The 18,831-nt window shown below is 46.9% G+C and overlaps 1 protein-coding gene across 1 annotated transcript in view; it reads right to left on the bottom strand.

Annotated features, from left to right (window-relative positions):
* Positions 1 to 18,831, bottom strand: part of GSG1 (germ cell associated 1) — a 94,100-nt gene that overhangs the window by 18,996 nt on the left and 56,273 nt on the right. The window lies entirely within an intron of this gene.

Consider the following 18,831-nt stretch of genomic DNA (forward strand, 5'->3'; position numbering starts at 1 on the left):
TGTTAGGTCAATGGTAAAGAGGGTGGCTTTGAGAGAGCTGTGACCCTACTTAAGCATGCCGTGGTCACTCACGGTCTTCATCACTGGGCAAGAAGTGGTAAGGCCCAGTTCTACCTCTCTGAATGACTCTCCCCTGCTAGTTTTCACCACAGGATTTTTGAGTTAGCAGAACATTTGATTAGGGGCTTCCCTCCCACCCTCCTTCCTTTAGCAAGAGTTTTCTGTTTGGCTTTGGTTTGAAATCAGCTTGCAGAGGGCTAGATTAAAACAGAGATTGCAGAGCTAGTCTTCCACTCCTTCATTAATCCAGTGCTGGGCACAACAAACATCCTTAATCACTCCCATCAGCCCTGATGCCTCGAACACATCTTTACCAATGCACCACAGTCCTGACTTTCAAAATCCCTAGCATTTCAGTTCATGACTGGATGCAGTCACAGGTCAACTACTCACCTTTCATGACACTCAAAGCAGATCACTGTCTTGTGCTACGGCCCTTTACCATTCCTGGTAAGTCTGTCTGTGTTGCAACTCTAAGGATGCCCCTGGGCTCTGCTAATGGGTACCTGAAGTCCAACCTGTATTGAGCAATCCTCAGTCAGCCCTAAGAAAGTCCATCCATCCTACTGTGCCACATGATTTACTATTCCAGCCTTGGAACACCTCCTGGTTTGGGCTAACACAGCAGTCCAGGGTAACACCTCCATCTGCAATCGTCATGCTCCGGGTTTGGGATGACGGTGTTTTTTGAAATGCAATATAGCTAACATTCTCAATAAAACCATTCTGGAATTTACTGGTGTTTCTTTCCACCCACAGTCTGTTACAGACCTTAAATGTGTGCTTCACAGCTTTGCTGGAGCAGATCTGCTGTTCCCCCTCTTCAGAGATTAAAATGCATTTAATAATTATTAAATGAAAACTAAACACTGAAGTGATTGAACTTCACAATCCTTCATAGCTGCTTTTACAGCTGGTTTAATCTCCGCACTGAAGATCTGGAGACTGTTCTTTTAAAAGCTCAAATGGGGTCCTCAAGAAGCTTTGAGATCCTCTAGGACAGAAAAGCTACTGAAGTCTTTTTGTTGTTGTTAAAGAAAAGAGCTGAGGGTCACAGATCAAACCTGGTAAGGCACAAGGTGTCCCAGGCAGGACCAGTTGCTGTCTTGGGGATGCATCCTGGCAAGCAGAGACAGGGATGTCAGAGGAGCCATACCTCCAATCTGGCCTCCTTTACTGTATTTCCTAATGGGAAGATTCCTGTACTATTCCTTCTCCACCTCCTCACTCCCAGGCTTTCACTGGGGCCCTGACTCAGACAGCCGGCTCACTAGCACATAACCAAAATGTACATCCAGGGAAAGTGACTTGACGCCCGCAGAATCTCAGCCAGCTTATTCCATCACTGCTGGGAAAATGGCCATGGCTGGGAATGCCAATGTCCATCCCCAAAAAGCTTCTCTCTCTTTTTCTGAGACCCCACAGCCCCTCTCGGCTACTAGGTTATGTGTAGGCACTGTGACTTCCCACAGAAGAGAGCAGCAGGGAATGCAGGGAGTGCTGCTTCCATCTCCTGCCCTGGAGGTGGAGAGATTTAATCAAGTTCTTTCCACAGAGCTTAGGGCTCCTAGCAGGGATAATGGAGACTAATGAGGTTTTTTTCCAATCATGAGGAAGTTCTCACAGAGGCTCTCCCTGTAGTGATCGCACCCTTCAGGGATACAGGTGCATCCGCTGGACACTGCAGATACCTGCTCTGACCCCATGTACAGCATTCACCTGTGGGTTCTCTCCTGCCCACACTAAGGCCATGGTTTCTCTTACATCTCTATCTTTTTAGAATGACATCCAAGCTGGAATGAAAGACTTCAAATGACAAGGAACTTAGTGTCCCTAAAACTGCCCCACTGGCTAACCAGCCTCACAGTTTGGAGTGCACACCCAATTTCTTGATGGCCTTCAACTGCCAGCCACTGAGGTGACTTCTGTATTAGTAAGCAGTTCAGGCCGTGCACTCAAGCCCTGACACGCAACTTACTGCATTGTTAAACTGTTAGCACGCTTCGTGGCAAGTTTTGGCTTGTGGCAGCTAGTACTCTCCTAACAACAGCAGGGCTGAGCCTGACACCACAGGTCAGGGCATCGTTCCCAACAGGTGATTTGGGCAAGGCTACCTTCTTTGGGGGAGAAGAAATTTTATTCAGAGGGATGCTGTGCCACTTGCCCACAGGTGCAGAGAACTGGCCCTGGATCGCTTTATTTACCAGTGTAGGTGTAACCTAGATTTCGACGAGACCTTTTCTGCCAGCATTGTTTACTATTAGAAGTATCTCTCCCAAGAGAAGTATTTGTAGACTATGATTAAGTCGATTCTTAACTTTCCCTTATATAAACTACATTTGGAACCCTTTCCAGCTTTCAGCATCCTTTGAGAAACACAAACAGGAAAACAGAAGGCGGTACTCCAGTACGATCTCACCAGCCATGCCTGTAGTCCAGGTCCTTGTCAGCTTCCCTTCCCCTTATAAGCATAGCACAAGGCAGAAGCTCTCACCTGCATGCTTCGTTTCCAAGGTCAGAAATCCTACAGGTGTGGGACAACCGGACAATACATTAATCTGGTCCCTGACATGAGCTCTCAGGGGACCAAGGGTTTAAAGGATGCCAACTTACACTTCTGCTGCTCAGCTTGGACACAGAGGTTAGTGGGACTGAGAAAATGACTATGTCCCACTTGCTTTTCCCCTCATACATTCAGGAGTCATGTCTTTACTAAACTGTTGGGGTTTTTAGCCTAAAGATTGTTTACCGTGATGCCCGTATCCTCTATAGTGGCACTGTGCTCCAAGATCTCCAGTCTCCCTGGCGCATCCCACATAGACACTTTGCTACAAGAAGGTAGCTGTGGCATTTCCTTGTTGAAATGCATTCAATAGAGCCATCCCTGCCTCTGGAATTTGACCTGACCACTATTTGTGTGACACGCAAATATGCCAGCGATTAAATTTTCCTAATAAATGAGTTCAGTACCATCAGGCTAAAACTTTACTTCTACAGGAATCCCACCAGAAGCACTTGCTGATAACAGGTTCCCCCCTGGCAGATGCTTTCTGAAGTCTAACCATTGATAAACTTTCAAGCCATACAATTGAGGCTGTGTTGATTGTCTTTGCCTCTAACCCTGCCATCCACAAGAAGGTTTCTGTATCACGGCCCGCAGACTCTTTCATGCCATGGTCTTGATCATTATGTCATTACGCAAAAATAACTGTACTACAAATGAACACATGAGGCATTTGTACATGAGGCATTGCTCTCAACCACAGTTCCAAGCTCAGATGTACAGGTCTACAGAACCTCCATCAATCTACCTCTCATCTTTATGTGTACAGCAACGCTCAGTCATTCCTGTCCGCAGGGCTGTTGGCAACACCAAACCAGGGAGCCACTGCACGGCTCTTGATGACAGAAGTTAGGTGAGCAGGTAGGCAGTGTCACCCTGTCACTACGCTCGCATTCATGACTTGGGGATACACGGATGCAAGCACTGCACCATTGCAAAACAAGCATCACAGAGTTTCAGCCTCACCAGCCCTCTGGTGTGACACAGCTGCCACTGTGCCGCAGCACAATTGTCACCACCTTGCTAGGCAACCATCACAACATGGTAATGGCCTGTCAATATATGGCAGGAAGGGCACAAGGCCAAATCTTCAGCAGCAACCTCCAGGACCTTCGTAGACCTCCCCTCTTGGCTGCGTAGCTGAGGAAACAGAGGTTTTCTCCAGCAAGCAGTATTTGCATGGGTAATTAAAAAAGAAAAAAAGGGGAAATAAAAGCCTCGGCCTGCTTTGCAAGCACAAGTGCAGTTTGCAACTATGAAGCTGAATTTTCCAGCCATCAGAATGAGTTTTACCCCGTATCTGCCCCTTTTCTCTCTTCCCCCAAATACTGCACTCTCTGAGCCCAGGGGAAAGTTTTAGGGGTTAAATCCAGCCCCTTTGGAAAACACCATACCTTCCACACTGGGAGGGTATTGTCAGCAAAAAATCTTCCCCTTGAAAACTGAAAGGTAGCCTGCGCTGGGGCACTGCTGCTGAGAGGGACAAGGCTTTGCCTTCAGCAGAGAGCTCGGTGGCATTAAGCACCGAGCACTAGATAAAGCTAAGAAAGCAGGAGACTTATTGTGCTAACCCTTATCTCCAGAAACACCTTTGACATGCAGAATGTTTGTTCACCTTGATTACCTGGGTGGAGAGGTTATTGTTTCTTAAATTATTTACTTTTAAAACCACAGTTATTTGCCTCCACCCTTCTCGCGCTGCCCTGTGCACCCCAGCGCTAACACACCCCAGCATAGCTGGGGAACACCGGGAGGGACTGTAAAGAGCGCTGGGAGGGTGGCTCCTCGGGGATACATCTGGCAAGAGACAGAGACTTCCACTGGGCCAGTCATCACAACGAGGGCACAAAAAAGTGCCACCTGCCTCTGCTGTAAGGGCTGCTGGGCAGAGGGGTCCCAGGGGAGCAGGGGGCACAAGGGAAGTAAGACCAAGACTGGTAAAAAGGCATCTATTCCTTCCCCTTTCCCTGCTCCTGCCAGATCAGAGGCCAGAGGGAGTTTCAATTAATGAAATAAATACACCTTTACAGGCCTTGTGCAGAGCGCACAGGCTGGATGTGCTCTCTCCCATCCCTGCTGGTGGGAAGTAGATGTGGCTCCCTCTTCCCAATGCTCTGTGCGTCTCAAACGCTCTTTCACCTTTTCTTAACAGCTGCCTGAAGGGAATGAGCAGCAGAACTGAACAGAATGCCATGGTTCTGAATATCCTGGTGACTCTGCCACCACCACTGCACTCACAAGAAACACCTTTGACTGTAGAAGAGAGGTGGAAAATCAGCACTGGGTTACTGTTTAGAAGGAGTCTGTATCCCCTGAGGTCACTGGCAAACGCTCACATTTTTTTTTCATGGTGCAGAGTTACACCCATAGTCTTTATCCCAGCCAAAGCAAGTTATTTCCTAGCCTGCAGTGTGTTCTCCTGTGTCCAGTACGGTTTTGGAGACCAGAACTGATAGGCTAGGCTTCCATTACTGGGTTTCCCTGGGGAAGATATTCCACACACCAACAAAAGTCAGTTGCTAGCAAAGATTTCCTGATATTCAACTGAAAATTTCCTTTCACTCAAACTCTTTCCATTACTCCAGCTATTTTCTTTTGGATCTTCTCCCTTAAGCAGCGTATTCCACTTGCCTTCATCCTTCCAAGACACAGTTTCATCACTGTGTGTGCAAGCCCAGCTTTTCCAAAGAACTGCCTGACCCAGCTCTGCCCTACCCTGGTTCACCGCCCTGTCAAAAGGAAGCACACCGCTCGCAATGCTGGGACCAAGCGACGTATTTTCAGAAGTGGTAAGAAACCACAATTCCAGAGCAGTCTGTGGGAGCAGCAGCTGTGACCATCTCCAGCTGCCCACAGCAGGAGAAGAGCCTACAGTCCCAGTGTGACAGGACTGGTTTTCTCCAGAGGCAGGTGTCACTGCTCCTGATGAGATCCGTGAGGTCACCAGAAAGAGAATAACTGAGGTGGGAAGGTCAGCATCACACATGTGGTATCACATCCCATATTCTCCAAAGTATCCAAACTGAAGAGCACATAAAAAGAAAAAAGCTTCCTTCTAGGCCAACCCTTGCACTCTGAAACAGGGACCCAGATCTCTGTGATGGCCACACTGGTGATGACTATTGCATTTCAGCATCAGATTTGCCTCTAAGCACAGTGATGGCTATTCACATTTCTGACCAGCAGCTAGCACATTGGGGCCATAGCTTCTTGGCATTGCCATAGAGCAGATAAGAGTAATAATCATTAGTAATAATATGGTTTGGTTTGTTTCCTAAAAACTGTTAAAATAACGTGTCAGTAAGAGTACTGAGTATTGTGCTTATCTTTCGTATCAGTGAAAACTTAATCCCAGCTCTACAAAGGTATTCCTTTGGGTATATGAAGCCTTAGGGGACACTTTAGCTCTAGACACAAGCAGCCATATCCCTCAAAATACATGCCTATTCCAGACATTCTGGTGATTGTATAACAAAAAACCAATTCCAGCATGATAAAAGAAAAAGAAAAGTGACTTATTCCCCAGAGCTATTAACCCCCTTGTTCCCTCAGCTGTCTGCTCAAGGAAATAGTTACGACATGTGAGTCAGACTGAGGCAGCATGTAGGCTGAATATGGCCCAGATACGTGCAGACCATTACGTTACGTTATGTTACATTACATTATATTACATTACATTATATGGGGCACTCTAGAAAGCTAAATTGAGACAGGCTAGTCCCTACGAAATGTGTCATGGCTTAAGTCACTCTTGTTCAGCAGTTTATGACTATCCTCTCAGCTAAGACGTATGAGCTAAACAGTGCCTGGAGGAGTATGAAGTGAAACAGTACAGTCTAAATCATACCCTGAAATAGTTAACTTTTAAAAGGTGAATGGATGCTTTAATCTCTCAGGCATTGAGAACTAGAAAATTGATACAGCTTTTTTACAATATATTCTTCCACCTCTTGAGTACATGCACATACATACACATATATCTGTTCTTAGAATAAGGCTCGCTCACTTTAAGAGTAAAAATCCAACAACCAACCACAACTGGTTCTCAAATTATACTTTTGTAGAAGAGCATCGTCTCTCTAGTCTGCTCGGATTTGCAATATAAGAAGGAAAATCAAGGAGGATGTTTCCAGACAAGCAGACACACAATACGAGTGCAATAGTACCTCAGCGTGATGCCAGAAGTTAAGGGAGCTGGACTCATTCAGGTCCCAGAGACGCAACACAGGGTGAAACACCCGAGGCTATTACACAGCCACAACAGCGAGCTCCCGCAGGAACGGGATGCGTTCAGGTGCTGCAGGGAGCTGCTGGCTGCTATCAGAACATAAAAGCAGACAGAATCCCATTGGGAAACAAACAGGACACCCTCCCTCACTACTTCTGTTTTGGTTTGGTTTTTTTTTTAAAGGTAAAAGACACACCTGCTTCCTCTGTGCCAGGCCTTAACTGCCAGACCAGTGGCTCAGTGATCTTTGTCCTCTTAGTCATGACAGGGGCATTTACGACGATGATGAGCGTGGTTGCTAGCATTGTAAAACACTCAGTAATGCAGCCACATATTAGAGCACATACAGGCTAAGCAAACGCAGAGATAACAAGTAAGTCTCTGTTCCAAGGTACTTAAAATGGAATTACAAATTACGCACCTTCCCGGGAAGCAAGGGTCAGATTACAGCAATTTACTCTAAGTGGGCGGGGAGGATGCAAGAGACCTAGAATTTTATTTTTCGGTGGTGGAAATGTCACTAAGAGCCTGGGTGAACTGCTCTACAGACAAAATGCAGCCCACAGGCCACCGGCTGGACTGTTCGGATAAAATCAGTTGTGGAACCTACACAATGCTTCAGACAGCTTCATTTAACTGTTACTGTGTATGTTTAACACCACAGAAGAATAAAGTTCCCTTTTTTGAATTGCTTTCAAAGTGGGTATTTGGAGACCTCAAAACTAGGAAGCCCTAAACCCAAATAACAGTTGCCTTGTGGGGAAGAAATTCTATAACCTTGAAGCCTGGCACTTGCAAAAGGATGTAGGAGTCACAGGCTTCTTCATGGACTCCCCTCTCAAAGCCCCTTTCTGCCATGCCTGCGCAGAGTATTTAGACAGAAGGTTACATGGGTTGGATTTCAAAGCAAAGAATGTCAGAAGAGATCTTCCAGCTGTGAATGGCCTCCAGATGTGGGCTTTTCTTCTCCAGGCCTGGGGGAGGGGATGAGAATGCCTTACGTTTGTCTCATAAAATTAAATGGAAAAACATTGTCTACTGAGGAGGGTGGGCAGGCAGAGAAGGTGGAGTCGGAATCAGGACAGAACAGAACGGGGGGGGGCGGGGGGGGGGGGAAGAAGAACCACAGCTGAAATGGTTCAGAACACGAATCATCTTAAAAACTGTAGTCTCTTGGCCATTAAGACGTGTCAGGTATCAGCAATCAAGGCATTTGAATTGGAAAGGGCCAAATAAACCAAAAGGTAGTTTCACTTGCAGCAAGTATATTCTCCCCCTCCCAGAGCTGTGACAGAATCTTACATTGTAAAACACCCCTGGAGAGGCTGTGGCCAGGACCGCTTGCTGATTGAAACTGTGCTAAGCCACAACCACCATGTTTCTGTTGCCAGCACCTCACAGCCCTGGACTGGTAGCTAGTTATCTTTTCCTCTGCAAAGACTGTCTGTGGACAGTTTATACCTCCTTCCACCTTATTAGTGCAAAATTATTCTCCTCCATCGAAATTCAGCCCCAAGCAATGAATTCGTGCAAGCTGGAAAGACCAGGGTCCCTGGGGAGAAATTTTACTCTCAGTTATTTCTGCAGATGTTCTACTCACGGTTGCAGATAGGCAGAATCCGAATTTCATTGCTGATACAGAACTTGGCATTTCCTGCTTGGACAGGTGTAACTGTTTGGATCAGACAGAAAGAGCGTATTTACTGCTTGTCCAGCAAGGGAAGACTGTCTCTCTTCTATCTCCTAAATGTCTAAGGACATCTACTGCCCTGGCAAAACTAATAGCGAAAACAACGCTTTTCTCCTTTTAAAAACATGACCGCAATCTTTGCTCACTTTGACTCAAAAGTCCCTATTTCTGGTTTACGATGTGGCCTAGCACAGGACATTAGGAATGTCCAAAAGAGATGTCAGTTCTCCATCTGGAAGTTTGTGGTCTTCTCCAGCTCATTGCTTCACTTTCCACTTTTCCTGTAATATCTCACCAGCTGTCAGATAATAATTTGGGAAATGACTGTAGCAAAAAAAAAAAAAAAAAAAGAAAAAAGAGAGTTTTACTAAAAATGTAAGACAACTCGTACTAGCCAAGACTGAAGAACCAGTATCTCTTCTCTAGCAGTCACCAGGTGGAAAGAAGCATAAGAATCAGAGGACGCTAAACTACATCCCATCACCTTCCATCAGCCTGCTGTTTAGAACACTTCTGATGGAAAAGTAGCATCTGTGCTGCTGCATTCAGTAGTCACCAAAGGAAATATACTGCATAGATGTGCCCAACCCATTCAGGCATAGCCTTCTACAACAGTCTGTGGCAATGAGTTCCATTATTCCTTGATGCCTACGTGGAAATGTCCCTAGCTTGTTTGTTTTAAACTTGTTGCCTAATCATTTTATCAGGTGCCATTAGTTTTTGTGATATGGGACTGCATGAATGCTGGTTCTCTGTTTACATTCTCCATCCCATTTGTGATTCCCTTTCAGCCACCTCTTTTCCAAGATTAGCAATCTATGCTTGCCCAGAAACTATCTCCTACTTCTGATCACTGTTGATGCCCTCTCTATTCTTACTAGTGTTTCTCTATGCTCTTCAAAGGAGTAACCAGAAACACTCACAACTTTTAAACTTTCAGCAGACCATGAAGTACACAGAGGCATAATCATGTTCTTTGTTTCTTCTGTACTCATTCCTAACATTTCTATTTGGCTTTTTGACCTCTACAAAGCCTTGAGATAGTGTTTTCAGCAGACTGTCTGCAATGAATCCAAGATCTCTTTCTCTGCTGGCAGCATCTGACTTAGAGCCGTTCAGTGTATCTGTACAGCCAGGCTGTTTTCTTCCTCATGGATGCATTTGCTGCCACTGAATTTCATCTGCCAGGGAGTGCCCAGACACTCAGTGCCAGGAGATTTTCTGGAACCCTTTGCAGTCAGTTTTAGATTGCCTCTCTGGAATAACTGTGGGCCACAAGTAAACTGTTAACTTGCTGTTCACGTTCCTCTCCAGATCATGACAAGTGTGTTGAACAGCACTCGTGTTAGCACAGAACCCTGTGAGGTCCTTCTGATGAGCTCTTTGTCGAGACTGACCATTTGAAGTGCTCAGGTTGACGCTTGTTTCCTTACTTGTGATCCCATTTGGCAGAGCTCTCCACAGCCAGGGCTCTCCTTTGAGAGTGGTCCAGTGTGCAGGACTGCCTGGCACCAGCCTTTTACAGATGCAGGGTGCTCAGACAGGAGGTATGTAAGGACGCTCTCTGCGATAACTAGACCTAATTGCTTTAATGGCCTGGACCTTAAATCTAGCAAACACAAGGATGGAACAAACTGGACACAGATGCTTGCTGGTTTCTATGTTGCTGAGTTCCAGGGGATGTGAGGGCTGAAAAGGAAAAACAGATACTGCATGGCAAAGGTTAGGGCTCCTCACATCAGTGGAGGATGCAGATCTGCACCATCCCCCTGCAACTCCTCCCCTCCCTCCGCTTGGATCGTTCCTGATATGTCCCTTCTCTTTCACTATGTCTGATGAAGGCAAGCAAGGATGCCTTGGGCAAGTTTCCACCAGCTGTGAACAAGCCTGCACACAGAAGAATCCTCGAGCCATCCATCAAGAGTAGGATGGATCAGAAAACAGATCAGTGGGCCAAGCGTGGGCACAGCACACCCTCACACTCACAATCTCTTCTGCCAAACCACAGGGTCTCTGTGCCAGGATCTCTTAGAGGTTTGTCACCCTGATATCCTCTTCTGAAACACTCCACATCCATCCCTCAGACTCCCCCAGATGTGATTCTGACCTGCAAAATGTGTTATCTGCTCCTGACTTTGCAGCTGCAAATAACCTCATGGTCATGTGGCCCATGGTTTCAGGTGCCACACCGTCTCCAAGGTGAGAGGGGCCACGTTGGGGGAAAGCAAATAGGAAAGTATCCCAGGCATGAAAATGCTTCTGTGGTTCTTGAGACAGGAATTTCTCTCACACCCATCCCCTCCCCTCTATTCCTCCCCACCGCTCGGTGCAGCTGAAACCCAGCAGCAGCAACAGTGGGCAAGTTTAGTCACTCCACCACCTGGGTATCGATTACACCTGCAGTTGGAAACCAAGCAATCAAAAACAAGTTGCCAACTTTGCCAGAGGATTCTCCCCGACTCCCAGTTTGGGCCTGGTGTCAGTCCTCACCCGGTTGCATTTCAGCATCCCAGCTCTTCCCATGACAGTCTGGCAGGTGTTTGTTCAGGCAGAGGCATTTTACTTCACACGTCCTCAGCCTTCATGGAAGGCAGAGAAATTCCAGAGCTGCTTTCCTGAGCAGCATTGAGCAACCCAACACCACTGACAGCCGGGACAGGCAGAAAACAACAGCTTCTTTGTGTCCGGGTCAAACCCTCCCATTACTTGTTTCTGCCTGCTGACATTTCCCTAGATGGCAAAAGGATTTTTAAATTACAGTGACAAGCCGGCCTTTCTTTTATGAAGAACTCAACTTTACAAATAGCACATGGTACCCAGCAAGGCACCGCTGAGCAGCAGCCTGCCTTCAGAGGCTGCTCTCCTGGGAGAGGAAACCCTCACAGATCTCCTGTGACTCAGTGCCTCTCAGCTCCGTGACTCTCTCCAGGCATTTTGGGAGGGACACGGTGCATACTCAGTGACCCGTGCGGGTGAGCAGCATCAGCTGCTGCTGGGAGAGACTCAGCTGCCAGCCGGCGTGGGGAGTGGGACAACCGGCAACTGCCCCTTGTGTGAGTATTGGATGGGATAGGTTTCCAGCAAAGAGCAAGGCTGGAAATTCATGTCTCCAATGAAGGGAAGAGCAGAGACAGCAGTAAAACCCCTCTGAGAGACAGAGATGCAGGTCAGCTACCAAAGACTTTGTGGTTCCCTTTTCATTGCTGTTTCTGCCCTGCTTTCACTCTGCAATCACGTATTTTGGTAGCTGTGCTGTGCAGAGGTCTCTGTTAACTTTCAGAGCTCTGTGGTGCCCACTCTTTGGCCCATGCCATGGATATCACCTCTGCATTGACCCATGAAGGTGACAGCACTGGACTGGAACAAGCGGATGTGAGACAGCACACGGAACCTCCATAAGCAGCAGTGCAGCCCACAAGCATCCACTGCCTGATTAGAGCTGGTCTGCCTGGCCACATCACTGCTTCTGAGTCACATGGAGCCCATCCTTGCTATGAAGCTTGGAGGGATCAAAGGAGATCAGTACCACCCCTCCCCTCCACCCTGACCAATGTCCTTACAGAGAAAAGGACTCCGCAGCCAGCCAGATGGAGCTGCCGGCAATGCCTGCGGGGAATAGCTGCTCTGCAAGTGGTCCATGAGGCAGAATTGCTTCCTTCCCCCTCACCTATAGAAAATACCACCAGTTTAAGGAATATTACCAGCTATAAGGTATTTGAGTTACATCTCAAGTACCACATGGGGGTTCCTAACATGTGGTTCACTGCCTCTTTAGTGACAATAATAGAAATGGGATGTCAGAGTGGCCTATCACCCTGCCTGCATATTGCTCACCCCAAACACGCACAGCAGCACTGTGAAGAGGATCGGACCCTGCACACAGAAGGCTTTTTTCCTGTTATTCTGGAAGTGATTAAGATGATGGTGGCCCTCGCTCCTCTGTGTTTCACAAGCACACTTGTCATTCATACCAAACTTGGCCACTGCAGAGCTGCTGTTGCAGATTATTCAGCCTGTGCCTCACTTTGCTCAGTTTCACCCTTCAGTCCAATTCGGACCAGTAAAGTACACCCACGCCCTTGCATATCACAGGAGATGTAACATTTGTTCTCAGCAAGGCAGTACCTACAGCTTTGAGGTTACCCTTGATTTTCAGTCCAAGGTTCAAAAATCCTCTCAAATAACCACATCCTCCTAAGCATTCAGTCCACCTCCATTCCTAAGCTTCAGTCCACCTCTAAGAGTCCTTCTTCACCTGGGAGCACTGTTTGCCAGCCTGCCACATCCTTTGCTTCAATTCATTCATTCTCATTCTTTGTCTGGTTAATCATATATCTTACAGGGATGGCAGTGCCCAGACATACCTATCGAATTCAAGCAATCATTTTACGCCATTGAGACATTTTGCTGATTTTTGTTCCACACTCACAAAGCACCCTTCATAAGCACACTTGAAGTCAAAAAACCCAGACTTTTAATTCTGCATGATATCTAATCATCATTAGAGTCAGGCAATGTGGTGAATGCTCCCTTTCTTCTCCCCCTCGTCTAGCTCATGTCTTCCCCCACGCTCCCAGCATGGAGCTGAACAGGGGCATGATGCCTCTGACTTTGACTGGTACGAAGGTACCACAGACCAGCTGAGCAATTCCTCGGTCCCACAGCACTGCTCAGACTATGTTAGAGTGATTCCCTGCCAGAGGATTTGAGGAAAATCCTCTCAGCAATGAGAACCTTCAGCTTTCACTGTCATTACCACTGGCAGGGCCTCTCTGAGGGTGAAATAAGGCTCTGAAATCTGTGGATGCGAGAGGGACATCAGCATCTGAAGAGCTCAAAATGACATTGGCTGCCTTCTCCCCCGCTAAGTGCTATATCACGTTGCAAGCTCTTCTCCAGCTCTGTCTGCTGTCCCTGCTAAGTTGCTTCCAGCTTTATTTCTTTTGCAAGTTCCAAAGGCTCCCGCCCTCTGAATAGCTAAGTTTGGGTTTATTTTCCCCCAGATAATAGGTTTGCATTTTTCCAGTTTGAATCTTGTGTTATTATTTCCTGCCCATATCCTGCCTCAAACACAAGGGAGCCACGAAAGTGGTGACTGTACATTACAAAAGGAGAAGGAACGGACTCATGAAAATTTTTGTGTTTGTGAATGCATAAGGCACAGAAAGGGAGCCCATGTGTACAAGGGGAAGCAAAGCATAATTTATGTTCCCTCTCAAAAGATCAATGCACAGCTGGCAAGAAGCAGGGGAGCAGGTAGCAGGGAAGGAGAGAGAGCTTAGTTCAATGCTCGGTCTCTGTGCTGAGACGAGAGGTTTACCCCCTCACAAATTTTCTCTTTAGCACCAGCTTCTTGACACAGTGGCACTGGTTCAATCCCTGATTCAATATCAGAAAGACTGCCATGAAGTCGACGCGAGTTGTTCCAGTTCTGCGCTGCTGCAAATAAACTCAGAAGCTGGCCCATAGCGTGACACGTGTGGATGTTTCCTCTTTCAGAAGGGAACCGTGCCTCTGCAGGCACAATCGTTTCCCTCTTTGTCAAGGAATGAAGCAAACCTAGAGATCCTCCCCTCCCATCTGCCATGCAACAGCAACAGGAGGGAGAGGACTTCCCAGCCTCCTGCCAGCCCTCTGCACTTTGCTCAGGGACTTGGAGCTCGGAGGTGCTTTCCTTATTGGCTGCATCACCCACGGTGTTCAGCCCTCCCTGCCCTGCCCTGACCCTGACAATGCCCAGCCTGTCTTTCCATCTCAGCTATTCTTCCCTGTTTTCCTTCTCCTCCCTCCTCAGCGTGCACTGAGCTTGGAGCTTTTCCCGTCCCACCAATCCTTCCCCTCACTGGGAGAGCAGTATGGGTACCACTGCTCTCCCTAGCAAGCCCTCCCTGGGCTTTTCTTTGAGTTTAGCTGTGTAAGTGGTCTGCCTGCTTCGTTTGTTCATATGCCAGGTCCCTTGCAGTCTCTGCCATTTATCTTCCTAGGCTAGCACTGTCCCTTCTTACATCCATGTAGAGCCTCTGGTACTACAATGTTACTTAAATAAATGCATCCTGAGGTTAAAAAAAAAGCAAGATATTGCAGAAAGTGAGAGGCAAATACAGTTAGCCTTCATGCACCCTCCAAGAGCTTATCTCTGGCTACAGAGGGAGACTCCTACAACTTTGTTGGGACACCAACATCTACTCTAAGAAGAAAATACACCAAACCTTGAGTAGAGCTAATACTTGCAAATAGCCCATGGGAGCAGCAGGTAAATAGAAAGATGTCCCATTACCAAACCTCAACTGTAGCACAAATGGCACTTGCCCTTGCCTTGGCCTCTTAGCTGAGGTCCATTTCTACAGCCAGTGACACAGTTGCAGTCCAGGATGGTCATGCAGGTAACTCCTTTTGTCAGCACTGAATAAAAGGAGAACAATAAGGCCCTGTCAACTCATGTCATTTCTTGGCACTTGCAGGATTTCTTTTTCTCCACCAACATGGTAAAACCTGTTGGTGAAGCAATCGGTAGCGTGTACTGCGCAACAGAGCAGCCACAGAAGGCAGAGGTAGAAATGAGCCAGGAGCAGGAGAAGGCAATAAAGAAAACCTCCTTGGCTGACAGAGTGGATGAGAGAGACCTTCATGTGCAGGTGGAAAATACCACCAGCCACTGCCGCTTTGATGTGGAATGGGAGAGGTTCTTGGGGAAAGTGACAGCTCAGAGAGGGCTGCCAGGGCAGAGGTACCATTTGCACATTACAAGCAAATGTCTTCAGCTGGGCTGTTCCCAGTGGAAAAAAGGAAGAGATTGGGGTAGATTTTAAAGTAAGGGAAAATGAGATGGGGAGTGTAGTTCCCCCACTCTCATAAAAGCAGGGGAAGGCCTCATTTCAGATGGCGCTCATCTCACCACACCATCTTTTGCTCCAGAGCACGGAAGAAAGTTATGTTTTCCCAGGTCCAGGTCTCTCCTCCCAGCACCATCCAGCTCATGCTGCCTCCTCACAGGCAGGACCTCAGCCTGAGGATCACATTCAGCCCACCCAGCAGTACCTGGGAAGGCACTTCTAGACTAACTGACCTGCTGAGAACTAGTCCCAACACCTCAGCCGGTTATGAACGGATTCCCATTTATCCATTCTGGCAGAATCTCCAAATCTGCTGCAGAGACCACAATGTGAATGTCAGTACTCCAAGACACTGTGAGATTCCAGTCCACCCCCTGTACAGAGTAATCATAATCTATCCTTATCTCCCTTTCCAACATAAGAATGAAGCGTATGTTCCTTTTCACACAGTAAGACAAAACTAAATTCAAATCACTATGCAAATTATGGTAGGAATGGTCTCCTTATCTCATTCCCATATTCATTTTTTATTCCTGTTAAGAAAGAAGGAAGGTTTTGGGGCTTCCCTGACGTGGTAGGTGGGATGCGGGGAATGCATTCTAGCATAGACCCCACTCATAATGCTCAAGTCCTAGAGCATTATGTCCTATTGAAATTATTGCCTGTTAAAGCTTTATGACAAACCACTCCCACACAAAAATTATAAACCCAGGGCATTTTCAACTCTCTACCTATCACCCATTTTCAAAAGGTCAGTCAGTCTGGCACTCCTAAGTGATTTTGGAAAAATCAGTTGTAGATTTTTCTCTAGGTTTTGTTTCTCATGCAGTTTACCAATGTACTTGGGCCAGAGATCATCCCTGCCATCAAAAAAAACAAATAACAAAACTCAAACAAAATCCAGACTGTGCACAAGAAGAGTTACATCTGTTCAGTGTTGACTACAATCCTCTCCTTTCTTGTACCACTGAGCTTGTAAAGTCAGCTTCCCGAAGTACTGGAAGTCTAGAGGTCCTTGGGGGGACAGGAACATGACAAGACACATTAGAGAAATGATGAAAACCATAAAGGTGTGACTTCCAATATTTGCGTCCTCAGAACTGAGTGAAGCTATAAATAAGGGAGCCATCGCCTTTTCTTCTCCAATGGATAAATGCTCCCATTTGAAGCCCTGCGGGGTCATGCGTGACAAATGCAGTTTATCATATGGCTCTGATATGTATCATATGTCTCTGCAAATTACTGTATCACATGGATAACCCCAGGATACACACACAAACACTTCAGTTACACCACTACAGAGGAGTACGAAACTTGTTGGTTTCTATTTTTTTAAACCCACACATTAGCTCAGGCTCAACCCCGCCTTCTCCATGTCATGACAAGCGGAGAAGTAGAAAACAGCACGGAGCAGATCGCTTCCACTTGTCCTGCAACAGCCAGCAGGATGTTGCACAGAGAGAGGAAAGGGTTTAAGTATCTTTAGGTGGAAAGGCATGCTGTTTAGACTGGGGGACTTAATATGCAATGTATGTTTGCAGATAGTTATCCAGAAAAGCATATCCAAATAGCATATGTTGAATTCCTGTTGAGTTTGTACTTGAAAGCATCCCAGAGAGCATGGGAACTCAGCTACAGACCTCTCCCAGGCATAGATTCTGGCATTTGAAGAAAGTGCAGGGAGACCATGGCCTATTTCCCCTGGCACACCCCCCCCCCCCTCTAGAAACAATCTGTTCTGGATGCTTCCAGCTGAGACTGATCATGTCTCCCCCACCCCACTCCTCATCATCCATTCCTCCTTTGATCTGGGTTTGCGAAAGCTTAATGTTTGTCTGTCTTATCTAATGTCACTGTGGATGCTCATCTTGTTACACCAAAGACTACTGTTCACACACAGTAGTGATGTCTGCAAATGTGTGGGGCATGGCAAAACAAGCAGCCACACGGCAGCTGCAAGCTGCTTGTTTGGGAAGAGCTTCAGCAAAGGCATGGTACACATGGGAAAGTTTCACCCCCTCATTGCCCGTGGAAATGCCAATCCAGATTCCCACATCTTAAATTCTTAGGGCTTTGACCTGACCACCTCCTATTAGTCGGCTGTAGGCATTCAGAAAAGCCTGTGAAATGAATGAAGTTAGGTCAAGGGACACCATGGATTGTGGTGTGGGGATCTTAGGCCATTCAAAATTAGTGTGTCAAACTGTCAGCATACCTTAGATTTTTGATCCCATGACGAGACTTTTCACGTCATAGGTTTTCTATTGCAACCTGCCTTGTGAAAAACACACACCCTAAAGGGAGAAGTTGCCAGAGGCACATAGAAAGACCAACCTCTTCTCTAGATGGGTGGATAGGGCTGGTTCTCCGTCACACACCTAGAAAGCCTTATCGAGCTAACACTTCATCCACAGACAAACAGCTGTGCAGAAAGCACAACAAATATTATAAACTTGAAATGTTCTCCTAACTTAACCTATTGGTGAGGTTACTTCTACCCTGTGTCCCTGTCCAGATGTGAGGTGGAAACATCCCAAAGAGCTACCAATCTGCCCAGTGGAAGCTGAGATCTCCCCTGACCTCATCGTACCCTGACGATGAGCACTGCTCCCAAACGGGAGCAGCTATCCGCACCTTTGTTCGCTTGACACTGGCTGTTACCCCAGCTTGACAGGTATAGCAGCAGGGATGAAGCCAACCACTGGCAGGGTACCAGTGCTCCTCCAGGGCCACAGTCACAGCCTATGTGGCCTGTCCGGTTACTTTTCTTTGCTCTGCTGGCTGAGCACCAACATTTCCAGATGGAGAGCAGGGAAGCAACGCTCCTGCGGGCAAGCTGCCGCTGACGCTGCACAACCCTGCTGCTTCCCTGCGAAGCATCTCATGTTGGCCATTGCCTGGCATGGCATCCCAGGCTAGAGAGAAATTTGTACCAAACGAGTTTGCTCTCTCTGAACAAAACATGCTTTGCCAGTCACGGGTCACTTCATACTCCACTTCTCAGGGGGCTCCACGGTCATTGCCCCATGTGATATCACCAAGAAGCAGGTTCTAACCCACAGCTATTAAACACAGTTTGGTTTATACTATCCTCAGAGAACAAAAATCTGTCTTTATTTTCCATCAGTGGCAAAATTCCCATGGGATTGTCTAGGCATGATATCTTTGCCCACCATATGTATCATCTTTGCTGCTATTTTATCCATAGTTCTGTTTTTACTCAGGTTGCTACAGTCTAAAATTAGAAGAGAGAGAAGGAATAATCTGAAAAATAGCAAGATCTTTTAATCTGTGTAGACTTAAAAGAGCATCAGCTTTGTCTTTCAAATACAGGCAATCCAGAGTCCCCCTCATCACAGTGGGAAAGGCCTTTGCCACGTATTTTATCGGCATCTGCTTATCTCTATCTGGGCCTCTGCAAAGGCAGGCTTGAATCCTTTCAGTAACAGATCACCAA

Source organism: Larus michahellis, chromosome 1 (genome assembly GCF_964199755.1).
Source record: "Larus michahellis chromosome 1, bLarMic1.1, whole genome shotgun sequence".
Lineage (NCBI taxonomy): Eukaryota > Metazoa > Chordata > Aves > Charadriiformes > Laridae > Larus > Larus michahellis.